General features: G+C 41.1%; 1 protein-coding gene across 2 annotated transcripts in view; it reads right to left on the minus strand.

Annotated features, from left to right (window-relative positions):
* SBF2 (SET binding factor 2) overlaps positions 1–11,104 on the minus strand; it is a 552,380-nt gene that overhangs the window by 540,880 nt on the left and 396 nt on the right. The window lies entirely within an intron of this gene.

An 11,104-nucleotide genomic window follows, 5' to 3' on the forward strand; every position in this document is an offset into this window, starting at 1 on the left:
TCATCTTTCTCCCGCGGAGCGGCTGGTAGTTTAGAACCGCTGACCTTAAGGTTCGCAGCCCGATTCGTAACCACTATGCTACCAGAGCTCCTTATGGGTGACCCTGCTGGTATTTAAAATACCGGTGATATAGCTTTCAGAATCACAGCAACTCACAAGCCGCCACATAGATGGCTATAAAACAGAACCCATTATCTTCCAAGCCTAAAAAGAATAAATACCTATTTAAACTACATTCCAGATCCTCAGGTTAGTGATTTCTACTTTCCACAACCATGAACTTAAGTTCACATGAGCTTCAAAAAAGATATGAAATAAATGGGACTACAGTAGGTTAACACAGCATATGACTTGGGACATGCATTCATCTAATTGCCTTTGGCCTCCACAACTCTACTGCAATATTCTAATGTCATTATCCTAATTATCCAATACATGAGTCTAATTTTTGTCTTCATTACACAAGATTCTTCAGAGAACTTAACATTTATTCATCATTTCTTCCTCTATAAAATTCTCAATACCCTGTGGTTCCATAGTACTTCAGTATCTTGGGACTTCTGGTGTGGTGCTGTAGGATAAGCACAGGACTGCAAGGTCAGTTTGAACCAGAAGTTTGGTGTTTCAAACTCACCAGTCACTCCTCAGAAACCCTATACTGGGTCACTAAGAGTAGGAACAAAAATCTCTGGTGGGGTAGTGGTTAAGAATCAGGCTGCTAACTTCAAGGTCAGCAGAACTTGAGGTTAAAACCAACCTTGAGGTTTTATCCTACAGTTCAAAAGTACCAGCTGTTCTGCAGGAGAAAGATGATTTTTCTGCTCCCAGAAAGATTTACAGCCTTAGAAACCCTGTGTAGGGTTGCTCTGAGTGAGAACCGATTCCACAGCACATAACCACTACCACCATGAGTAGGAAATTACTCAACAGCACTTAACAACAACACTGTCTTGAGTCTCTTGCCACACCTCTGACCAATTTTCTTCAATTTTCTAGCTACTTACTGCTCTATTTCTTGAATACTGGCCCCCAGCTCTAGGCTCAATTCTTAGGTAATTCTTCTTTTCACTCTATACATATCTCCTGAGTTTCATTCTTTTCTTCATATCCAACAGTCAGCTGACAATTAGTAATTGCCAAGTAAAATCTCTTATCTTTAGTTTTCTCCTTGGCTTCTAACCCATATATCTAAAAACCTAAATGACATCTTTCCCTTGATTAAAGGGTTTCCAAGGAGTGGCTGGTGAGTTCAAACTGCCGACCTTGCAATTCAAAACGACCTTGTGGTCCAGCGCATTTATCCCAAAGTGCCACACGAGGACTCCTATTTCAGCATGTCTGAAACTAAGCTCGGCATTTCTTTTTCTCATTCAAATTCATTTCTTCTCCTAGATTCCCTATTTACATTCACAGTATCAACATCCACCAATAACCTAAATAAACTGTTACCCTCAACTACTCTTTTTCCTTTATTCCTCACAATCGTTCATATCAAGTTTTGCTAATTTGAGCTTCCAAATTTCTCTAGACTCCATATCTTTGCAATCCCACCGTAAAAGAGCTTATTTGGTCCCACACTAGTCCTTCTTCCTACAGTCCATTACCACTTGAACTGTATCCATTCGAGCCTCATTTGAGGGTAAGGACCTATGTTGTTGTTACGTGCCACTGAATCGATTCTGACCAATAGCGTCCCTGTATAGGGTTTCCTAGGAGCAGCTGGTGAGCTTGAACCACCGACCTTGTGGGTCAACCCGATTTTGCAGCAGTATCTATATTGTTTCTTGCATTTCAAGAAACTGCCATTTCCAACAGACCCCAATTTCTACAGCGTCAAAGCTATCCCACTGTCAACACGGGTAAAGTTAAATTCCAAAACTTTTCAAAATCTCACCCACACTCAATAGCAACCAGTTCAATAGAGAATGGAGGGCAGGAGACGCTGAGGTGATCATGAATTACAACAGTTCTGCTATGACGAGCTGGAGCCCTGGTATGGTGCTGTAGAATAAGCACTCAACCACAAGGTCCAGTTTGAACAGCAAGTTTCAAAGGGCACTTAACAAAACCAACATTATAACCAATTATCCATTTTTTTAAGGTCTTGAATCATGCTCTCCTCAGAATGACAGCAGCATTGTTAACACAAAACTGGAAAGAAGTTAAATGTTCAATACAGGCATGTTGTTGTTGTTTTTTAAGTGCCGTCCAGTCAGTTCTGACTCATAGTGACCCTGTATAGGGTTTCCAAGGAGCAGATGGTCACCAACCTTGCAGTTCACACAGACTTTACAGTCTAGGGCATTAGCCCACAGCACCGCACCAGGGCTCCGTGTATATGTAGTACTATACAAGTTTATCACATATATAGTTCAGACAGTTGCCACGCAGTCAATAAACAAAACTGTCCGAGCCCTACAAAGATCCCTCCTCTTGCCTTTTATAACTACACCCATTTCCCAATCCTACTTCCTTATAACTTTTTGTATTTTCCATATTTTCAACAATTGTGTGCTCATCCAATACATCTTTATTACACATCCACTACAATGTTGGTATTGTTGTTGTTAAGTGATGTTGAGCAGGTTCCAACTCATTGCGGCCCTATATACGGTTTCCAAGTGGCTGTTGAGTTTGAACTGCCGACCCTGTGGTTTAATCTAACCTTGCAGTCCAGTGCTTTATCCCACAACATCCCATCAGGACTATAAAACTACAATGTTTTTATTGTTAAGTGCTGTTGAGCTGGTTCCAATCCATAACGACCCTGTATAGTGTTTCCGAGGCTGGTGAGCTTGAACCACCGACCATGCCATTCAAATCTGTCTTGTAGTCCAGCTAATTATCCTGCAGCTCAACACCAGGACTTCAAAATACTACAATACTGTTGTTGTTAAGTGCCAGTGAGTCAGTTCCAACCCATAGCAACCCTGTATAGGGTTTCTGAGAAGCAGCTGGTGAGCTTGAACTGCTGACCTTGCAGTTTAAATGGTTTTGCAGTCTGGCGCATTAATCCACAGTGCCACACCAGGACTCCAAAATACTACAATAGACCTATTTAAAAATCTTAAAAAGCAAAGATGTCACTTTGAGGACCAAGATGTATCTGACCCAAGCCACGGTATTTTCAATTGCCTCAAATTGCAAAAGGCAGACAATGAAAAAGGAAAACCAAAGAAAAACTGACACATTTGAATTATGGTATTGCCAAAAGTTATTGAATATACCATGGATTGCCAGAAGAATGAACAAGTGAGTCTTAGCAGTAAAGCCAGTAAGCTCCTTAGAAGCTAGGATGGCACGACTTTGGATACATTAGCAGAAGGAACCAATCTCTGGAGAAGGATACCATGTGTGGGAAAGCAGAGGGTCAGTGAAAAAGAGGGTGACTCTCAACAAGACTGACAGACAATAATGGGCTACAACAGTTCTACTATTGTGAGGATGGTACACAACTAGGAAGCATTTCATCCTGTTACTCCTTGGAAACCCTTTAATCAAGGGAAAGATGTCATTCAGGTTTTTAGATATATGGGTTAGAAGTCAAAAAGAAAACTAAAGATTAGAGATTTTACTTGGCAATTACTAATTGTCAGCTGACTGTTGGATATGAAGAAAAGAATGAAACTCAGGAGATATGTAAAGATGAAATGATGAATTACCTAAGAATTGAGCCTAGAGCTGGGGGCCAGTATTCAAAAAATAGAGCCCATTGACTCCCATTGACCTGGAAATGAGAGAGAGAAGAGGAAGGGCTGGTTGGTCCAAAGTGTGGTGAGACCTGGGGATACTTGAGAACATGGACAAGGAATTAGCCAAAAAGGGCCAGAGCTGTGAGTGAAGCTTCCAGCTAATATGAAGTGAGGGGAGACAAACAAGAACACCCAGACTTGCAGACAGTACCCATTTGACTGAGCTTCAATGGCTTGATAATCAGAATTCGAATGGAAGAAGATTACCAAAAAAAAAAAAAAAATTTTTTTTTTAAAAAGGAAACAAGGGTAAATTGCTACAATTTGATGAACCTGACCTACACTCTCATGGAGGTAGTAACTCTAAATACCAACAAAGAGAGGAGTCTTCACATCAAGTATCAATGCTATTCCCTCTGTACACAGGGTAGATACAGATAGGCAACTTAGACATTGGGTCAGCGGTTCGAAACTACCAGTCGCTCCACGGGAGAAAGATGAGGCTTTCTACTCCCGAAAGGATTTACACCCTCGGAAACCCTGTACAGGGTCGCTATGGGTCGGAACCGACTCGAAGGCACTTAACAACAACAACAACAAACCTAAAATGAGGGCATGGTAAAGGCAGGAAGTGACTGGCTTACAAGGTTTCAGAGTGTAGAAGTGGAGAAAGAATGCCCGCTGAATAGTTTTCATCTTGTCTACATGGGTCTGGTGAAAAGAGATGGTGATAAGATTCATATGATTCAATAGTGAATAACTGTTATCATGATTAATTGCGATTGTCACATTTTAAAGGTAGAAGTTTTGTAACAAAAACAGGGGAGTGGTTAATCTTACAGTCCAGAAACAGAGGACCCTAGGACCATCAAGAGAGAAGAGCACAAGCAGGATGCAGGACCTTATCCAGAGAAGCAGTGACACCAGAGACAGAGGCAGACATGGGGACATGGAGAGAGGGAGCAGCTGAGGACTCTAAATTCATGGGAAGAGAGAGACTAAGAGCTGGTGGCCAGGAGGCAGACTTGCAGAATATGCCCTTTGGAGGTTTAAATTATTATATGTACCTCAGTGATTTTTTAAATAAAAAGTCCAAGTGTTAACTGATGGTACATAGAGGGGATTATAATCATTGTAATGAAACAAGGTGTATGATTTATTGAATGTAAAATTGATGGTCTGCCCTGTAAATTTTTACTCAATCCACAATAAAAACCTTAAAAAAAAAAAAAAAAAGGGACTTGTATATATATTTATCTAGAACAAAAATAAACAACTCCAAACAAACCAATAAAAAGAGAGAAAAAATTTGATGAAATACTTTATATAACATAGACAATGGCCAATAAACACATGAAAAAGTATTCAATGTCATTATTCACCAGGAAAATAAAACCACATGAAATACCACTACACACCCACTAAACCAAACCAACTGCCAAGGAGCAGATTCTGAATTATGGTGATCCCATGTGTGTCAGAGTAGAACTGAGCACTATGAAGTTTCCTATGGCTGATTTCTCAGGCATAGATCACAAAGTCTTTCCTCCAAAGATGCCCTGAGGCCCTAAGGAGATTTAGACCTTCCATTTTTTGGTTAGCACCAAATACATTAACCTTTTTGCATCACCTTCTTGTTGTTAAGTGCTGTGAGTTGGTTCCAACTCACAGTGACCCTGTATAGGGTTTCTAAGGAGCGGCTGGTTGGTTGTAACCACAGACTTTGCAATTAGCAGTCCAGTGCTTATCCTTCAGTGTCACACCAGGACTCACCTAGAGAGAGACTCCGTATACTCTCTAAAACCAAAAAACGAAACAAAACAAAACAAACCATCAAATCAATTCCAACTCATTGTAATCCTATACAGGGTTTCCGAGACTAAATCTTTATGGGAGTAAATGGCCTCAGTTTTCTCCCGCAGAGCAGCTAGTGGGTTCAAACTGCTCATCTTGTGGTTAGCAGACCATTATATAACTCATTATGGCAACAGAAAGGAGCTCTGGTAGTGTAGTGGTTACGAGTAGGGCTGCTAACCTCAAGGTCAGCAGTTTGAAACTACCAGCTGCTCTGCGGGAGAAAGATGAGGCTTTCTGCTCCCGTGAAGATTTACAGCCTCGGAAACCCTGTACAGGGTCTCTATGAGTTGGAACCACCACCACCATGCCAACAGAGATCCTTATACACCTCTAGAATGGCGAAAATAAAACAATTTATAATAATAAAAATTTAAATTTAAAAGACTAATATAACAATACAAACTGCAGGCAAGAATGTGGAGCAAATGGAACTCTCATGCACTGCTAGAAGTATGCCAAAGGTACCTCCAGTAGGAAAAACAGTTTGGCAATTTCTTCTATAAAGAGCACTTATCATATGACCTAGCAAATTCTTCTCCTAATTATTATCCAACAGAAATGAAAACATATGAATGCACAAAGATCTGTATGCAAATATTCAGAGCAGTTTTTTTCCTAACAGCACAAGACTAAAAACTCAAATGTCCACACTAATACATTTGTAATATATTTTGCAGTAAAAAGAAAACAACCACTGTTACGTGTAATATGGATAGATCCCAAAAACATTACACAAAGTGAAAGAGTCAGACATTAAAAATTGTAAAATTCTATTTTTATGTCATTCTAGAAAAGAGAAAACCGTAAGGACAAAAATCCGATTAGTGGATGTCAGAGGTTAAAGAAAAAGTAACTATAAAGGGACATAAGGAAATTTTTTGGAGGGAAGGAAATGCTCTATGTCTTGATTGCGTTGGTAGCTACACTAAATGTATACATTTACTAAAATTCATCAAACTCTTAAGAGTAAATTTTACTGCATGTAAATTAATACCTCAATAAACATAACAAAAAAAATTATCCCAAGTAAAAAGAGTGACACATTTCACTATCAAGATTCTACAACTCATGCAAGCTTCTGGATTTTGTCACTTAAAAAAATAATAAAATCTTCCTATTCCCTATGTAGCGGGGGAAGCCAGAGCCCAGGTGAGCTAAGGAGGGTGTCCATGTGGTGGGGAACCAGACAAATGTGTTGCGTCTGAGCCCTGCCCAAGCTCTGTGAGGATGGTGTCAAAACAGAGGGGCAACAGGCATAGGGCGTCAGAGTGCAAACGGAATGAAGACATCATCCTCTTCAAATGGAGACAGCCTTCCTGGGATGTCAGAGTCTGAATGGAGTAAGAAATGTGTCCATAAACAGTGAGGAGGTCGCCAGGAGAGTCAGAGCCAGAGCCAGAGCCAGAGCAGGGTGGGAAGGGCATTCCTGTATTAGGGCATCTTGGTATGGGCTATTAGATTCTGCATTTTAAAAGGGTGAATTGCTGGAGTCAGGAGAAGAAAGAGTAGAATGAAGAATCTGCACCCCAGCAAGGTGAAGAGAAATCCAGGGAGTCATGACAGAAATGAAAGATTGGTCCATACATTTAGAATAATGGAAGTCAGATTCCACACTACCAGAGGGTGGAGGAAAGCTGTCATGTCAATTCTGACCCACAGCAACCCCATGTGTTACAGAGTAAAACTGTTCCATAAGGTTTTCTTGGCTGTAATCTTTATAGGAGCCAACTGCCCAAACTTTCTTCTGTGGTAGCGCTGGATAGGTTCAAACCACCAACTTTTAGCAACAACCATTTTCACCAAGAACGTTACAAATATGAAAAGGGCACTAGAGTGATGGGTTGAAAACAGAGGTATCAGTGTGAACCGTGCTTTTTAACATGTACATACATCTCAACTCATTACCCATTGCCATCACGTTAATTCCAACTCATAACGACACTACAGAACAGAGGAGAACTGTCTCATAGGGTTTCCAAGACTATAATCTTTACAGAAACAGACTGCCACATCTTTTTCCCAGTGGCTGGTTAGTACAAATTGCCCACCTTTGAGTTAGCAGCCAAATGTTAGTCACTGCACCACCAAGATTCCTTAATAATATATATACAGACATACAGAAATAAATGCAGGTAGATGTAAATGTGCATACGTATCCCGTCTAGTACTGTCCGTTAAAAAGGGGTGGTAGCAATAACAACCCAAAAGTAATGAATACACCTAGCACTGAAATAACTTCTCAATTTTATTCTCTACTATAGGAATCAGGGTTCCCTAGAGAAAGGGCTGATTCCAGGTCCAAGACAGGGAAATATAAGATAAGCACAGAATGTCCGTTTGTGCTAAAAGGTAAAGGACATGCTCAAAAAATGATGGAGGCACCTCATAAGGATAGATGTCAGTTGAATGGACACTGGTCAAATCAAAATACATAGTAACAGAGAGGAATCCACTGAAAAAAACACAAAGTCAAGAATGCATATGAGCCTTGGTATGGCACTATAGGATAAGCACTGGACAGCTAAACGCAAAGTTGGCTGTTCAAACCCACCAGCTACTCTCAGAAACCCTATACAGGGTCGCTATGAGTCAGAACTGACTCAAGGGCACACAACAAGAATCCATATAGATAAAAATGAACAAACTAAAGCTTGCCTAAGAGCAAGATATTTACGTAGTTTTAAAGTACTCCTCACAAAATTTATTGTTATTAGCTGACAAGGTCAACTCATGTTGTTGTTGCTATTAGATGTCATCGAGTCAGTTCCCACTCTTGTCAACCTTATATAGGATTTCCGAGGAGTGGCTGATGAGTTTGAATCACAGACCTTTAGGTTAGTAGTCCAGTGCTTATCCTACAGCACCACACCAGGACTCCATAGCAACTAGTAAATGTTAATGGGCCAAACAAATTGTGCACCATCTGAAAAGATGCAGTGAGAGCACAGCATCACTTCTGTGATTATTGAGTGACGTTGAATTGGTTCCGACTCATAAAGGTTGCTGAGGAGCACCATTGACCTTGAGATGAGCAGTCCAGTGCTTTTCCTATAGCCCTACACCGAATATCCCTGTCCAAGTGCATAACCTGTAGCTAATCATGAGAGAACAAATGATCCCAAATTGAGGGGTAGTCTACAAATTAACTCATCTGTAATCTTCAAAAGCATCTAAATCATGAAAGTCAAGAGAAGATGGAGCAAACCGTTCCTGATTGAAGAACAGAGATTAATAACAAAGACAACATGTAATCCTGAACTGGACCCTCCAGTAGAGACTAATGGCAAAATCAACAAAAACTTGAACAGGTCGGAGAGATTTACAGCCTTGGAAACCAATTCAATGACACACAGCAGCAGCAGCACGTATCAGGGCTAATTTCCTGGTTTTGATTATTGTATTGTTATTATGTTAGAGAAGAATCGATGCATTTCAATTATGATGTTGGTGAAGAACACTAAAATTACCATGGACTGCCAGAAAAACAAGTCTGTCTTGGGAGAAACACAGCCAGAATACTCTTTAGAAGCAAGGATGGAGAGACTGCTCATGTACTTTGTTAATGTTATTAGGAGGGACCAGTCCCTAGAGAAGGACATCATATTTGGTAAAGTGATAAAGAAGACCCTCAACAAGATGGACTGACACAGTGGCTACAAGAGGCTCAAGCATAACAAAAATTGTTTAGGATGACACAGGACCCTGCAGTACTTTTTTCTGTTGTATATAGAGACACTATGAGTCGGAACCGGCACCTAACTTAACTGCTGCTGCTGTGTGCCGTGGAGCCGGTTCCAACTCATAGTGACCATGCACAGGGTTTCCAAGGCTGTAAAACTTTACAGAAGCAGAACGCCTCATCTTTCTCCCACAGAACAGCTGGTAGCTTCAAACTGCTGACCTTGCGGTTCGCAGCCCGATTCCTAACCACTACCCTACCAGAGCTCCTTGGCACCTAACTGCAATTGTGATTATGTAGGAGAGTTTCCTTGTTTGTAGAAAATGCACACAAAAGCATTATGGGTGATAGAGCATCAGGTCAGCAACTTCCTCCGAAATGCTTCTGGGAAGAAAAAAATGCTCTTTGTACTATACTTGAAACTTTTCTACAAGTTTGTGATTGTTTCAACTTTTTCTATACAGTGGCGGAAATATACTGTAACTAAAAACTACACAACTGTGGTTATTTACTCTAGTTTATTTCTCCACACTGTTAACCTTAGCAGGAAAGAGGGCACTACACAAAATTACTAGAAAATTATATGAAATTTTGGAGCCAGAGAGCATTTTAAATATAGCCAACCTCTTGTCTTATCATTTGACTTCACTCAAAGAATGGATAAGGTTCCTAGTAAAGGAAGTTATTACGAAGAGAAAAGAACAATGGTATTCTAACATTACGAATGATTGTGTTGTTGTTAAGTGCTGTGGAGTCAACTCCGACACACACGGACCTGTAGAGGGTTTCCCAGGCTTTAAATCTTGGCATGAGCAGAATACCTCATCTTTTGCAGACCTTGGTTCAGTTATCCTACGTCCACAGCTTATCATATGTATGGGAGTCACCGCGCCTCCACCAAAGGCTTTAACCATAAGCAAAACACAATCCCAACATCTCCTTTGAAAAATGAAAGGGCAGTAAGACTAATACCTAAAATTTCTTACAAATGTGAGATTGGGCTTACCCTGAAATAAGTGTTTCCCTAGCTCCATTTGTTACTGCATTATGCTTCACTACAAAGAAATACAAATACAAAAATATACGGAAACCTAGAATCTTACATTGTGAAAGTCCGTGCTTTACAGTGCATTTGCCAAATTGTTACTTGGTGGTGGTGGTAGTTGTGTGCCGTGGAGTCGCTTCCGACTCATAGCAACCCTGCATAGGTTACTAAATCTTTATAGGAGCAGAAAGCCTCATCTTTCTCCTGCGGAACCGCTGGTAGTTTCAAACTGCTGACCTTAAGGTTAGCAGCCCGACTCGGAACCGCTAAGCTACCAGAGCTCCTTAAATTGTTACTTATAAAGGAAATTTTGTGACACTGCTCCAAACACACACACACAAAAGAACAATTAAAACACACATTAAAGTGAAACAAGATAACTTCCAATGATCAGTTGACAGTCCTCACTTTAATAATAGTGTTCAGAGTCATTCAGAAATGATCGTCACTTTTGTCCTAGAAGAACAAGGCGCACTTCCTAGAAATGTTTCCAAGTGTAAGGTTCCTTTCCCGTTCCCGGGTATCTCGCGGTCACTGGGGCAGCTATAGGCCCCCACGAGCGCAAGGGTGAGTTAGCACGGGACTCTCAGCACTTCCTCTCGGAGAGGACAGCCCCCTGCGTCACCCGTAATTCGTAATTCGCTCAGGATGCAGGGCACAAGGTTACCCCGAGAAACTTAGCACAGTTGGCTCCCGCCCTCCCAATCCTGCGGTCCTGGGCCCATTCGCAGGATTGGAGAGCGCAGCCACAATACCAGGCCCCCTCCGGAGACAGAGGCTCGCCGCCCCAGACTTGCCCCACGCTGGCCCGGAGAGTCCGCCCTAGCCCCC

The sequence above is a fragment of the Chrysochloris asiatica genome, unplaced genomic scaffold, assembly GCF_000296735.1.
Source record: "Chrysochloris asiatica unplaced genomic scaffold, ChrAsi1.0 scaffold00219, whole genome shotgun sequence".
In the NCBI taxonomy this organism is placed as follows: domain Eukaryota; kingdom Metazoa; phylum Chordata; class Mammalia; order Afrosoricida; family Chrysochloridae; genus Chrysochloris; species Chrysochloris asiatica.